Source organism: Miscanthus floridulus, chromosome 6, assembly GCF_019320115.1.
Source record: "Miscanthus floridulus cultivar M001 chromosome 6, ASM1932011v1, whole genome shotgun sequence".
NCBI classification, from domain to species: Eukaryota; Viridiplantae; Streptophyta; class Magnoliopsida; order Poales; family Poaceae; genus Miscanthus; species Miscanthus floridulus.
The window spans coordinates 6556781-6569453 of NC_089585.1; the positions used below are offsets into that span (position 1 = coordinate 6556781).

The 12673-nt window shown below is 45.8% G+C and overlaps 1 pseudogene; it reads left to right on the top strand.

The window, feature by feature from the left end:
* The first annotated feature begins 418 nt into the window (after nt 1-418).
* LOC136457520 (receptor-like serine/threonine-protein kinase ALE2) lies at nt 419-7044 on the top strand (annotated as a pseudogene).
* Nucleotides 7045-12673: the final 5629 nt, after the last annotated feature.

Sequence of the window (12673 nt, forward strand, 5' to 3'; positions counted from 1 at the left end):
GAGAAGGAAGAGCGCGAGTGCGTCCACGTAACCGTCCGATGAATCCGTATCCGCCGTATCCATCGGATGTCCGAGCGCCAGCGCTTCCCGTTATCCTCTGCCCTGCCCGGGGAGGTTAATTACCAAAAGATTGCATCTTTCCATGCTGGTACACCTCAATTATTACTACTCCGCCGCTAAAACCCAACCAAGATTCTTCCTTTTGTTCGTCCCTTGATCCCTGGCCCTGAGATTATTAGTTACTTATTCATCCCACCATCACCATATGATTTGGACCTGACCTCGGAGGTGGAGGAATGGAGGATGAGATCATGAGAGCAGCAGGGTGCGTGGTGGAAGCAAGGAATGTTACTTTACTGTTTCTTGCCCTGCAACCCCTGGATTAGTCACAGCCTCATCCTTTGTTTCTGTTGTTATTAGGAGGATGCTAGCAGTAATTTATTCCTAGCTCCTACCAGCCTACTACCAGACGTCCAGACCTTTTCCTCCCCCGTAAACTACCAGTCCTGCTCTACTCTACCGGTACCTGTATTATTACTGGCGGTGGTGGTGTGGTGCTGCTGTCTTGCTCCTGCCTCCGGGGCGCGGCACCTTCCCCTCTTCCTCCTCCTGTCCTCCAAACCTCCTCTCCCACTGCTCGGCCTTTCTCCGCCACATGGGTTCGGTGTCCTCCATGGCGTGGTGCCAAAATGTCGGTCGGGCCCCGTCGTCTTCCTGCGCTTCAGGGGCTTCTTGCGGTTGCGACGGGAGGAGCAGCTAGCGCCGCGGCTGTGATCTGGGGCCGCGCCGCATTGGCGACTGCCTGCTGCCGGGCTCGCGGTTCCTGCTATGCAGAGCGCGTGTGAAGTGGGGGCCCAAGATGCGGCCTCTTGCTGTCGTCGCGCTTCTTCTTGCTTCCGTTCTCGGATCCAGAGGTGAGGGCAGCTCCACGCATTGCCACATTTCTTTCAGTTTCCCCCCTTTGCTCTGGTTTCTTAGGGCCGTGCTGTGTGCCGCTCAACTGGCTCGAGGCGTAGCGCCGCGGGGGCTGCCTGGGTGTTTGTTTGTCCGTACGTTTTCTTTTTTCCAGCCTCACCTGAACAATTCAGAAGAGCTCACTCCTGGCTTCGATTTGTCGTGGTAACTTCGATTTCTGGATCAAGAATTTTCCTCTGCGGCGCGCATGTCCTTTACTGATCTGTGGTCGTGAAACTGCAATTGCGCGTAGGATGCTCTGGATTTATTAGAATTCAATGGGATTTATGTTTCTGAATTTCCAATTAAGAAGGATATACCGCAATGTCAGTAGCTTGACATTTCTCGTTCTCATCCTGGCTTGCTTGCTGTTGCTGTAGCTTTCTAACTGAAAACGCTTTGGATGTCTGCATATCTATCTATTTTACCCTGCATAAATGTGACGGGCATTTCCATGGCCCGTACTTGCATTGCACCTGTTCTGCAGCACGGTACAGTATCCTGATGACCGTAAAATTTGATCTTAGTAATTGTTGGAGTAGTGTTCATAATTGCAATCCTTGCCATGAACTTGTCTTCTTTACTTTGATCTAGGTACCACTCTGGCCCCTTCTCCAGCTGTCACTGATTCTCCTGCAAACCAAGGACAGGCTTCTAGTCCTCCTCAACCTGCATTTGCTCTTGGTCCAGTAACTGTTCCAACAGGTAGTAGCTCTGAGATTCCAATACTGTGTGACGTAATGTTGCCAGACCATCATCAACAATGGAGTGTAACCCCTTGCATTGCTTTGTTTCAGGGCCGGCTACTCCATCAGCGAGTCCTTCCCCGGAGAAGGCAGCTGTAAGTCCTACTGCTCCCACGGAGCCACAAAATGCTCCGAGTCCAGTGACTCCTCCTAAAGGTAACTCATCTTCCTCCAATTTTGTTGCCGTCCCTGGAGTTAGATACGATGTTCCAGTCCTAATGGCTGCACTGCAAACTTTGTGTTATGTATGTAGAGTATAATGCACCTCCAGTTGAAGTTGCACCCCCTGATCCCACCAATGAGGTTCCTCCACCAGTAGCTCCACCACGAGCTGCAGTTAAAAATCCCACTCCAATTCTTCCTGGGACACCTGCATTGCTACCTTCTGTTCAGGCTCCTGCTCCATCTGTTGTTCTCAAGGCTAATCCACCAGTCGCGTCACCTCCATCTGTTGTTCTCAAGACAAATCCACCAGTCGCGTCACCTCCATCTGCAAATAATCAACCAAGAAGGCCAGTTGGATCGGGTATATTTTCTGATTGATAGAAGTGATTAAGATTCTTGATTTTCCATGAATTCTTTCTGCAAAAAATCTCAACTCACTCGTGTGAATATTTGTAGTCCCTCTTTATCAACCGCCTGCATTGCCCCCTCCGGCAAGTGATATTCCACCATACCCACCTTCAGGAAGTTTTCCCGCTGTTCCTCCTTCCACTTCAGGTAAATTTCCCTCCCTGAAAGTACATCAAATCAATCAGGCGACATATATCTCTTGTCATTTCCCATTTCTTGAACAGCAGTCCCACCTCCGACCGCATCACCTGTTATTGCACAAGCACCACAACAGCAAGCAGATCCTCCAAGCAGAGATTATAAGAATGGTGAGGATAAAATCACCTAGTTTGATACATCTGATTGTGCTTTAATCCCTTTTGTACTAAATATTTGACTATATGTTAATATTTAGGAAACACAGTGCCACCAGCAAAGACTTACCCTCCTACAAATCTCAAGAAGCATCATGTTCCACATGCATCCCCTCCAAAGGAATCCACTGGCCAAACTGTCCCAGGTCACAAATCACCAGTTACTGGTAATCTCAGCTAATAAACTTAGGCTGTGTCTTCCTGAACATGACAATGTAGATTGACAACCAAAACTACTTGTTTCAGGATCTGCGCCTGCAACAAGTCCTTTGCCCCAGAACACAAACATGCCTTCAATCCCGAAGAATGCTTCATCAGTGTCACATGCCCAACCCTCACCACCAAGTGTAGCTCCAGAATTGGCACCCACTGGTAGATCTCATGCTCGGGGATGGAAATCCAGTAATGCCAATAACGGAACAAATACATCATCTGGCCCATCTTATCCACCACCTCGTGCCCAAGGTTTGACAATAAACTTCTACCTGCAGCCTAAATATTGCCAGTTCTGAACATTGATCTAAAAGATTATGCATTACAGGGCCCGAGGTCTCACGAGCTCCAAGACAGACTGGGACTAAAAGCCATACTCACCATGCGCTTCCACCAATCCCTGAAGGTAACGTAGGCTAATATGTCTGCTTAAACATTGAATTCATTTCACACGCTAACAACTTTCACATAATTTTTTCCTGTCCAGGACACCCAAGCTTTCCTGTACACCCCCCATCCCCTTCGCCAGCGTCATCAAGGGGTCCTGCTAACGGGAAGAAAAGTACTTTCAGTGCCTTGTCTCTTTGCTTCACTTATTGTTGCCTTTTCCATTTGTCACTAGAAATTTCTAAAACTGCTGAATTCTTCAGGGCATAGTATTTCTCCTACTCTGCCTCCAATCCCTCCCCTACCGGAGCCAAAAGCACCATCAGCACATCCTATTTGGACATTACCTCCACCACCACCTAATTCAGGTACAGTTTTCTGTACTTTTTTAGATAATGGAAACAGAGGTACAGTTTTCTGTATACGTTCTCATTCGGTTATCATTTCAAAACTTACATGTTGGATCTGGTATTACCTGTATGGCGTATGATATTTGTGATTGCTTACATGTTTAACCTGTCAAATGCAGATTGCAATTCATTATCGTGCCCAGAGCCTCTAACAGATCCACCTGCGGGGAGCACCATGTGCCTGTGTGCTACCAATCAGAGTTGGAATTCGTCTAAGCGTTGACCTTTATTCATTTTTTCCATTGGTCTCTGATTTTGCTGAAGAGGTAGCTTCAGGAGTAAACATGGCACAGAGGCAGGTCCGTGTAATGGGTGCAAATGTTGCAGGTGATCAACCTGACAAAACAATGGTTCTTGTTGATCTAGTTCCAGTGCAAGTGAAGTTCGACAATGCTACAGCGTTTTCAGCATTTGAAAGCTTGTGGAGCAAAAAAGTTTCTTTAAAACCATCAGTCTTTGGGAACTATGAGATTCTCTATGTTGTATATCCAGGTCCGTGGTCTTGCTAGTGCTCATGACTCATTTTGTATTTGGTTATTCTATTGCTGATCAGTGCATCTATTTGCGGTCCAATTTATTATTGTCAATTGATTTGATATGCATAAAGTAGATAACAGTGTAAAAGAAATCATGCATTATCTTATTTGTTGAAATTGTTAAAATTCTGCACCACTAGTTCTCACCAAGAAATATGAATTTTGTGCAGGGCTTCCTCCTTCACCACCTTCAGGGCCAGAAGGTGTTGGGGATGGGGCATTTGGCAACAACAGAAATGCAAGGGCCATGAAGCCTCTTGGGGTAGATGTAAGAAGTCCCAAGAGAAAAGTGAATGGCAGCCTCATTGCTATTGCTGTTTTGTCTACTGTTATAGCATTGATTATTTGCTGTCTGGCTGCATGGTTGCTAATCCTCAGATTCAGGGGTCCGAGTGACACGGCTCAAGGATTTCCACATACTGTATTTCCAAAATTTTCTAGGTCATCTGGTACGTCTAACTAACCTGCTAATTTTCTGATAACTGCACCATGATGTAATGTAATTGGCACTAGCTATTTGATTCATAGCAGAATAACAGTAACTGTTCTCCAATGAAGGGGTGCCACTGTTGAAATTCATCATGAACTTATAGTTGATAATCAAGTTTTTTTTAAAAAAAAATGGCAGTGCTTTCCAGGCAAAATTACATTGCTTATTTGAAATGCCAGCCAACAATGCTTGCAACAACTTTTCAGTTAAAAGGCTTTCTCTACAGTTTCTGCATCCTGTTACGTGTCCTTGTTAGAGTAATATGCTAGTTTAGGCAGTACGTACTAGTTTTCCTTCTGACACGTCTCGAATGATTGCAGGCACAGGTCACACACTTTTAGCTGGTGCTGGTCGCTATAGTTCACCTTCAGGTCCATCAGGTTCACTGGGCTCAAGCATTGCAACATATGCAGGGCAGGCAAAAACATTCAAATTTGCTGAGATTGACAAGGCCACAAACAGCTTTGATGATTCAAAAGTACTTGGAGAAGGTGGCTTCGGATGTGTCTACCAGGGCACACTTGAAGATGGAACAACGGTTGCAGTGAAGGTTCTGAAGAGATATGATGGCCAAGGTGAGCGAGAGTTCTTGGCTGAGGTTGAGATGCTGGGACGTTTGCATCACCGGAATTTGGTCAAGTTGTTAGGCATCTGCATCGAGGAGAATGTACGGTGTCTGGTATACTGAGCTTATTCCAAATGGCAGCGTAGAATCCCATCTGCATGGTATGTATACCATATCATCAAGTACATGTAGAAGTTGCGAAAATTGACTTACAGCAATGTGCTTTGTTCTGTTTTTGTTTTCTGTCTGCTCACTGTAGGAGTGGACCGAGAGACAGATCCACTTGATTGGAATTCCCGTATGAAGATAGCCCTTGGGGCAGCACGAGCACTTGCATATCTACATGAAGATTCTAGTCCTTGTGTGATTCATCGCGATTTTAAGTCGAGCAACATTCTTCTGGAGCATGATTACACACCAAAAGTGTCAGACTTTGGACTTGCCAGGACTGCAAGGGGAGAGGGGAACCAGCACATCTCTACGCGCGTCATGGGTACATTCGGGTATGAACTCTCTTTCTTATTAAATTGCATTATATAGACAAAACCATGATCATCTTGCTTTCTTATCAGCTATGTTGCGCCGGAGTATGCCATGACGGGTCATCTTCTTGTAAAGAGTGATGTGTACAGTTATGGAGTTGTATTGCTTGAGCTCCTCACTGGTAGGAAACCTGTGGATATGACTCGGCCTGCCGGGCAAGAAAATCCTAGTTGCATGGGCTCGACCCCTTCTAACAAATGTTCTGAGCCTACGCCAAGCCATCGATCCACTTCTTGGCCCTAACGTTCTACTGGACAATGTAGCAAAAGCAGCTGCCATCGCATCAATGTGCGTACAACCTGAGGTTGCGCACCGCCCCAGCATGGGTGAAGTAGTGCAGGCGTTGAAACTTGTGTGCAGCGAGGGTGACGACTGCCTTGCATCAGGAAGATTCAGCCAGGAGTTGCCCATGCAAACTACGGCAATTTATGACGCGACTGGCATGGAAGCCGAGAGAGTGCTAATATCCGAGATATATGGCTCCACACCAGTCTTTACTCCAGCTGCCGATTCGGATTCTTTTCGCAAGCAGTCAAGTTCAGGCCCGCTGATGACAGGCAAGAACAGGAAGTTCTGGCAGAGGTTGCGAAGCCTGTCAAGGGGCAGCATGAGTGAGCATGGCGTCTCACCAGACTATGAAACCCGCTCGCAATATAGTGGTAGGTGAGGAAACTTTTGCTTGGCTTCCATTAGAAGACAGGTTGATACTCAGTTGATTGGGAATAAAAGAGTTTCAAGCTGAGCTAGTGTAAATTATGCATATGGAGATAAAAAGTTATAGTTCAGGATCTCATCAGAGTAGCAGATTGGAGCCTGAGCTTTGGATTTCTGGATATAAGCTCTGCTGTGGACTCCTGGGATCTACCTGCAAATTGATCGGTTACAAACTGCATACATGGCCATACTCCAGAGGGCTACTCCAGAACCTTGATACCCCACTTCCTTTTAGAGCTTGTTAATTTGAGTTTTTGAGTTCTTTTGTCTAGTTAGTAGTTTATTTTTGCTTGATCTTTTGTTTGGTCAGTTGTTTGTTAGGGCTGTTGATTTGTATAGATTCAGACGACATTTCTTTGGGCTTGTGGATTTCGATAGTTGTTGTACACTGACATATGCTGGTCTTAAATGAGGATAATAGGTTTTTGGTTCTAATTTGTGACTAGTTGCTTCTTGTGAATTCCATTTGATGTTCATAAAAATGTTCTTGGGTTTGTTGTGTACTGAACATTTGTAATGTCTGCGATTCTGGATCCGAGAAGTTGTGAAGGTTATCTAGCACAATGGCATCATAAGGCAGGGGTTTGCTCTTTGAGAATATACTGAACATACATGCCAGCAGGGGTTTTCTCTTTGAGAATACACTGTAGCATGAGAACTAGCTTTTGTAGTTTGAGTTCGTGATTTGTTCAATCAGTTGTTTATTTGTGGTTATATCTTGTTTGACAAAGTTGTTTGTTAGGGCTGTTGGTGTGTATGGATTCAGACAGTACTTCTTTTGGCCTTGTTGAGTTGGACATGTACAGTGACATCTTCTGAAATGAGAATGACAGATTCTTGGGTGAATGGTTCTGACTAGTTGCTTCAGTTCAGTTCTGTTCTGTTTGGGAAGAAAGGTATTCTTGAGCATGATTCCTATTTCCTACTGGACATCTTTCTGTGGATCTGACTCGTGCAAGTTGTGAAGATTCTCTAGCATAACTGCGTCACAAGGCCACGCCCGTGCTGCTTTTTATTGTTATCGACCAGCAATTGCCTGTCTGTCCAAGGCCACTTTCTCACTTTTTTCTCTCGAAGTTTCGCTGTGTTGTTGAGTTGAGGTGGATCACAAAACCTTCGTCCTGGATGCTAGCTGCAAGCTTCCTACCCCATTTTGTTTGCCCAATCGCACGTTTTCATGGAACTACACTATTCCGCACGGTTTTGGGCTTTCAGAACTGATGGTGCGTGTAGGGTGTGGGCTTTTAGAATGACTGCACTAGCAATTGCTCGATCCAGTCTTATACAGAGACGACGAGTGGCGCCAGGCTCGCAGAATCAGCCGCGATCGGTGGCCCAGCCCAACTTGCGTCCATACGACGGCCGACTCTGTGTGTTTTTTTTTTTTCAAATTCCAATTCAGGGAAAATCACGGACCACTCTGCTGTACTGCATAGTTAGCTTTAGTACTCCGTACATTATATTCTATATATACAAGGACCACAATCGTATTAAAACATAAATTATTTATTAACTAAGAATTTAAATAATATTCTAAATCAATACAAATTTGATACGGTTACACTCTTAATTAGATGTACTATCTAATCATCATAAATATAAATAATATAATATAAATTAAATAAATAAATAAAGTGTGAGTTGCGAGACCGTGTCATATCAACCTACACCTTAAAAAAGAAAATGGAGAGAGTATTGTTTTTACGAAATACAGAGATAGAAGCGTTGTTAAATCCTAAAATAAACACAAAGAAGTAGAAACACTCATGCTAAGTCAAGTACTTGAATTCAAGTGAGAGCATCACCACCAGAAATTTAATTAACCGGCTGAAAAGCACAATTCACAACACCAGTGTCTTGCACAATTTGTACGTGTTTTATTTTCAAACAAAATTATTTACTCCTGTTATTAACAAAATGAGGCGTGCGACCTTGCATTGCGTAGTAGTGTTAGCACAACCTGTTAACATATGCAATTTTTTTATGCATGCATGTTTTGCACCTCTCCCAGATATCTAAAGTTTTTATAGTTAGAATTACAAAACCAAGAAGACGTCTGTCCTTACTACAGGAGCTGTAATTAATTAAGGCGACCAAGCACTGGGCTGTCTTGGTTGTGCCAAGAAACCGTACGAGAAGAAAGATTCCGACACCTACGTAGTACGTACCACTCCAAGACCAATGCAAGACACACGATTAGCGTGGTACTCCTAGATAGGGGTGTCTACTGAATTGTCAAGTTTTTCATGTGTGATCCTCACTGAACCACGCTTAAACAAAGTGATTATACCGAGAAATAACGCTGTTGATGGATGCTCGTGGGCGCGATCGAGGCGACAGGCGACCAATGCAACTAGTAGTCAACGCAGGCTGAACCGATAATTCGACACACGGGTACCAAACCACCATTGGGGAAAAAAAAGAAACTGGGACGAGTACTCCAATCCAACAGGCAGCACTGTCAACGATAGACAAAGGCAGCCTCAGCCTAACAGTTGGGAGAGAGAGATGCATGCACAGCACATGTGCACTGCTTTTCATTCACCCCGAAAGCTCCAAGCATCCGAGACGACAGAGGAATGGCGCTCAGCTCGCCCTAGCAGACGGCTCGAGCTCCCACGTCAACGGCTACAAAAGTTTGGGCTTTCTCTGCGTCCTTGGCCTTGACCTGCCTCGCTCTCAATCGATGGTCTAGCTCTAGCTGACTACTCCGTAGTTACTCCTAGGTAGGAGTATTTGTTCGTTTGCTGCATGTAACTCGGCATGCTTGGACACATACGATATGATGGTCATCACCGTCGTCCATGCATGCTCTCTAGCTACCTCTACTGATCCTCCACGTCATCTGCTAGAGTGCTAGGTATATCATCACAGCTCGTTGTTTCTCTCGATCGATCGCACACAATGCAAGCAAATACTCAGATGCGTGAACACCGGAGGTGTAGTAGGGAGATGATGTGCAAGTCGATGCAGCCATGAGCTAGCAATGGTGCGTGCTGTAGCTGTAGACTGTAGAGACGGCTAGCGAGGGGTGAACAGTGCCCGTAGCTACCGTGCATGCCAATGCCATGCCACAGTGTGGGCCCCCGCCGGGGGGGGGGGGGGGGGGGGGGGGGGGGGGGGTCTTGATGGATGGAGCAACTAGTAGGCAAAACGGCGTAGGAGCTACTACGAGTAGTGGATAGGAGCCCCACAGAACAAGGAGAGTTGCATGCCTCGTGATGGACGCCACCATACCACCGGAGCCAAGCTTTTTATTTACACACCGTACCGCGTCCACGCAAAGAAGAAAGCGTGCGAGCGGAAAGGAGCTGAGGATTAGGCTTTCGTCCAACCTTTCTTGCCTTGCCTTGCAGATGCAGACATATGCAGTGAGCAGTGTCGTCTCTCTCTCTCTCTACTCTCCATGATCGATCGATCCATCCATCTCGTTCAATACTTTGATCGATCCGCTGTGCCGGGCCAACGCCAATGCACTGCATGGATCGACTGATGATCAGGCAATAACACAGCATACATGCATCATGCATGCATGAACTGATGGACCCAGATGAAGACTGAAGGCACATGCAGTAGTTTTGTGTGCCGGGATGGGCCGGCCCGCCGGGACCAGGAAGTGCAACGGCAACGCAAGTGCGTGCTCGCCTCTCTCCCTCTCTCTCTCATCTCTATATATCGATCGGACAGCGGAAGACAAGGACTGCGTGTATATTGTAAGTCAAAAGGGTAGCACATGTACGTATATATGGTAGCTGCAGGTGCATGCACGCACGCAGCAAGTAACGGTACGCGCGCGCGCGCGTGTCGTGCATGTTTTCGAGGACGGAACACGGAGGTGCAGCCGTGCACACTCGCTCGTCGCTCGTCCTCATCGATGCCGATGCGTGCAGCCCCTGGCCCCGTTTTGACAAGAGCAGATCAGTGAGCCTCTCCTAGCTCAGGGATCTCATCTATCACAATCAAGCCCTGCCAGCATCCCCATACCGGCATCGATCTGCAGTCGTGCTGCACTCTCCTCTGCTGCATCCACACATGCCACTCTCTCTCTCTCCCTCTCTCTGTGTGTGTGTGTTTCCTTTCAAAATCTTTGCGGTAAACTTTCTTTGCAAAGAGATAGAGATACTCCTAGTAGAGTGCAGCAAGCTGCAAGTAGTAGCAGTGCATAGCCAGCCAACAAACACCGTGGCGGTCTCTCTCCCCTCTGACTAGGAAAGGGACACGTGAAGACACGCGCTTGTCGCGTAGCACTTGGAAGCACGCCCAAACTTTGATGCGCGGAATATTTGATGTGGAAAGCGGGGCAGGCCTATGCACCATCACCACCTCTGCTGACCTGACCTCACTAGGAGTAGGAGCATCTCTCTCTCTCTATCAATCGATCCCCGGCCGGCCCTATGCTGTGGCTGCGCCATTCCAAACTTACAAGCCACCATTCATTCAGAGGCTCACATGTGGGTGCAACGCTGCATGCTCTTGCTCCCCATCTCTCCTCTCTCCCTCCTAGCAGCAGCGAGCATCCAGCAGCTACAGCCACCACCAATCCACCATTCATTCACAGAGGCTCACATGTCAACAGTGCCGCCCTTCACCGCCGGCCACTTCTGCCGCGGTGCCGCCCCACGACAGGTCAAGGAGTGGTGCAGAGTAAAAATTATCCTCCTAGTATATCTCTAGGACTACTTCCAGTAGAGGGTACTATACCTGCCACGACAGGTCAAGGAGTGGTGCAGAGTAAAAATTATCCTCCTAGTATATCTCTAGGACTCTAAACTAACTCTCTCTCTCCCCCCCCCCCCCTAGAAATCGTAAACTTTATTTCCTTAGGGCTTTTTTAGTTTCCAAAATTTTTCACTCAAAGTGTCACATCGAATCTTGCGACACATGTATGAAATACTAAATATAGACAAAAAAAACTAATTGCACAGTTAGGTGAGAAATCGTGAGACGAAACTTTCGAACCTAATTAGTCCATAATTAGACACTAATTGCCAAATACAAACGAACGTGCTACAGTAACCAAAACCAAAAATTTTTGCCATCTAAACGCGGCCTTACTTACACTATCACTTCATTACTTGCTTCTTGCTAGAGTGCGTGTTTAGTATTTTATGGCAGAGAACATACAACAAAAGCCAGAGGACAACATATATACAAACAGACCAAGGCTTGTGCCTAGCAACAGCAAGATTTGAATGACATGAACATGGCGTGGCAATTTGAAACTCGGAAGAAACATGGAGTTCTCCTGGCCGGGCAAAAGCTGCCATGAAATCATGGGGATTCCCCAAAACAAGCATACAGTATGTAGTAACGATCACCGAGGCAAGGCCAAAAGCAAAGCAAGAACCTTGCTCCTTCTACGTGTGCAATCATGCTCTACATGGAAAAATTACTAGTACCAGTCTACCACACAGCGGTGAAAGGAGAAGAGCCAGGAATGCCTTGCAAGACCACACAAGTACTAGGAGTACTCTACTTCTGTACGTGTTCTGTGTGTGTGATGATAGGTGAATAAGAGTATAAGACTCTTCGAAACAGACAAATGCATCACAGACACACATTTTGAAGAGTGCCCAAAAGGCTTGCATACACTACTACTATACCATTTTGTGTGTGATGTATGCATGCAGCAGCATATAGCTTATGTACAAATTGTACTAGTTTTTACCTCCTCTTGGGCACAAAATTTAGAAGCATGGGCCTGGGATTAAATTTGTTGCTAATTAAGTAAGATTATTGGATGGGTGGATCTTGGCTTGCTTGCTTAAGGGTAAAAAGTGTAAGCTATATAGCTAGTACAGACACTACAGTTAACTAATACAATGCCCATTCCATTTCACCAACGATAATATATTTTATACTATTCAACGGGGTGCTAGCTTTTTTCTGTGCCGTGAGGACATAGACATACTCTCATGGAGGAGATCAATGGAGCAGGGATGTGTCTGTAGCATATTTATTCTTGCTAATTAACAATGGGACAGCAACTTTATATGCTGTCAAGGTGTTCAATGTCTCAGCTACCACTAATGCAGTAATGGAGCACAAAACTAATACTGTAGAGAATTGGTTTTTCTCTTTTCATAAAAAAAACAATTGGTTTTCTGGCATTGAAGGAATACACTACTGTCAGTGTGCATGACTGTGAATATAAAAAAATTAATGCCCAACTGCATCAAGGTGTCTTAA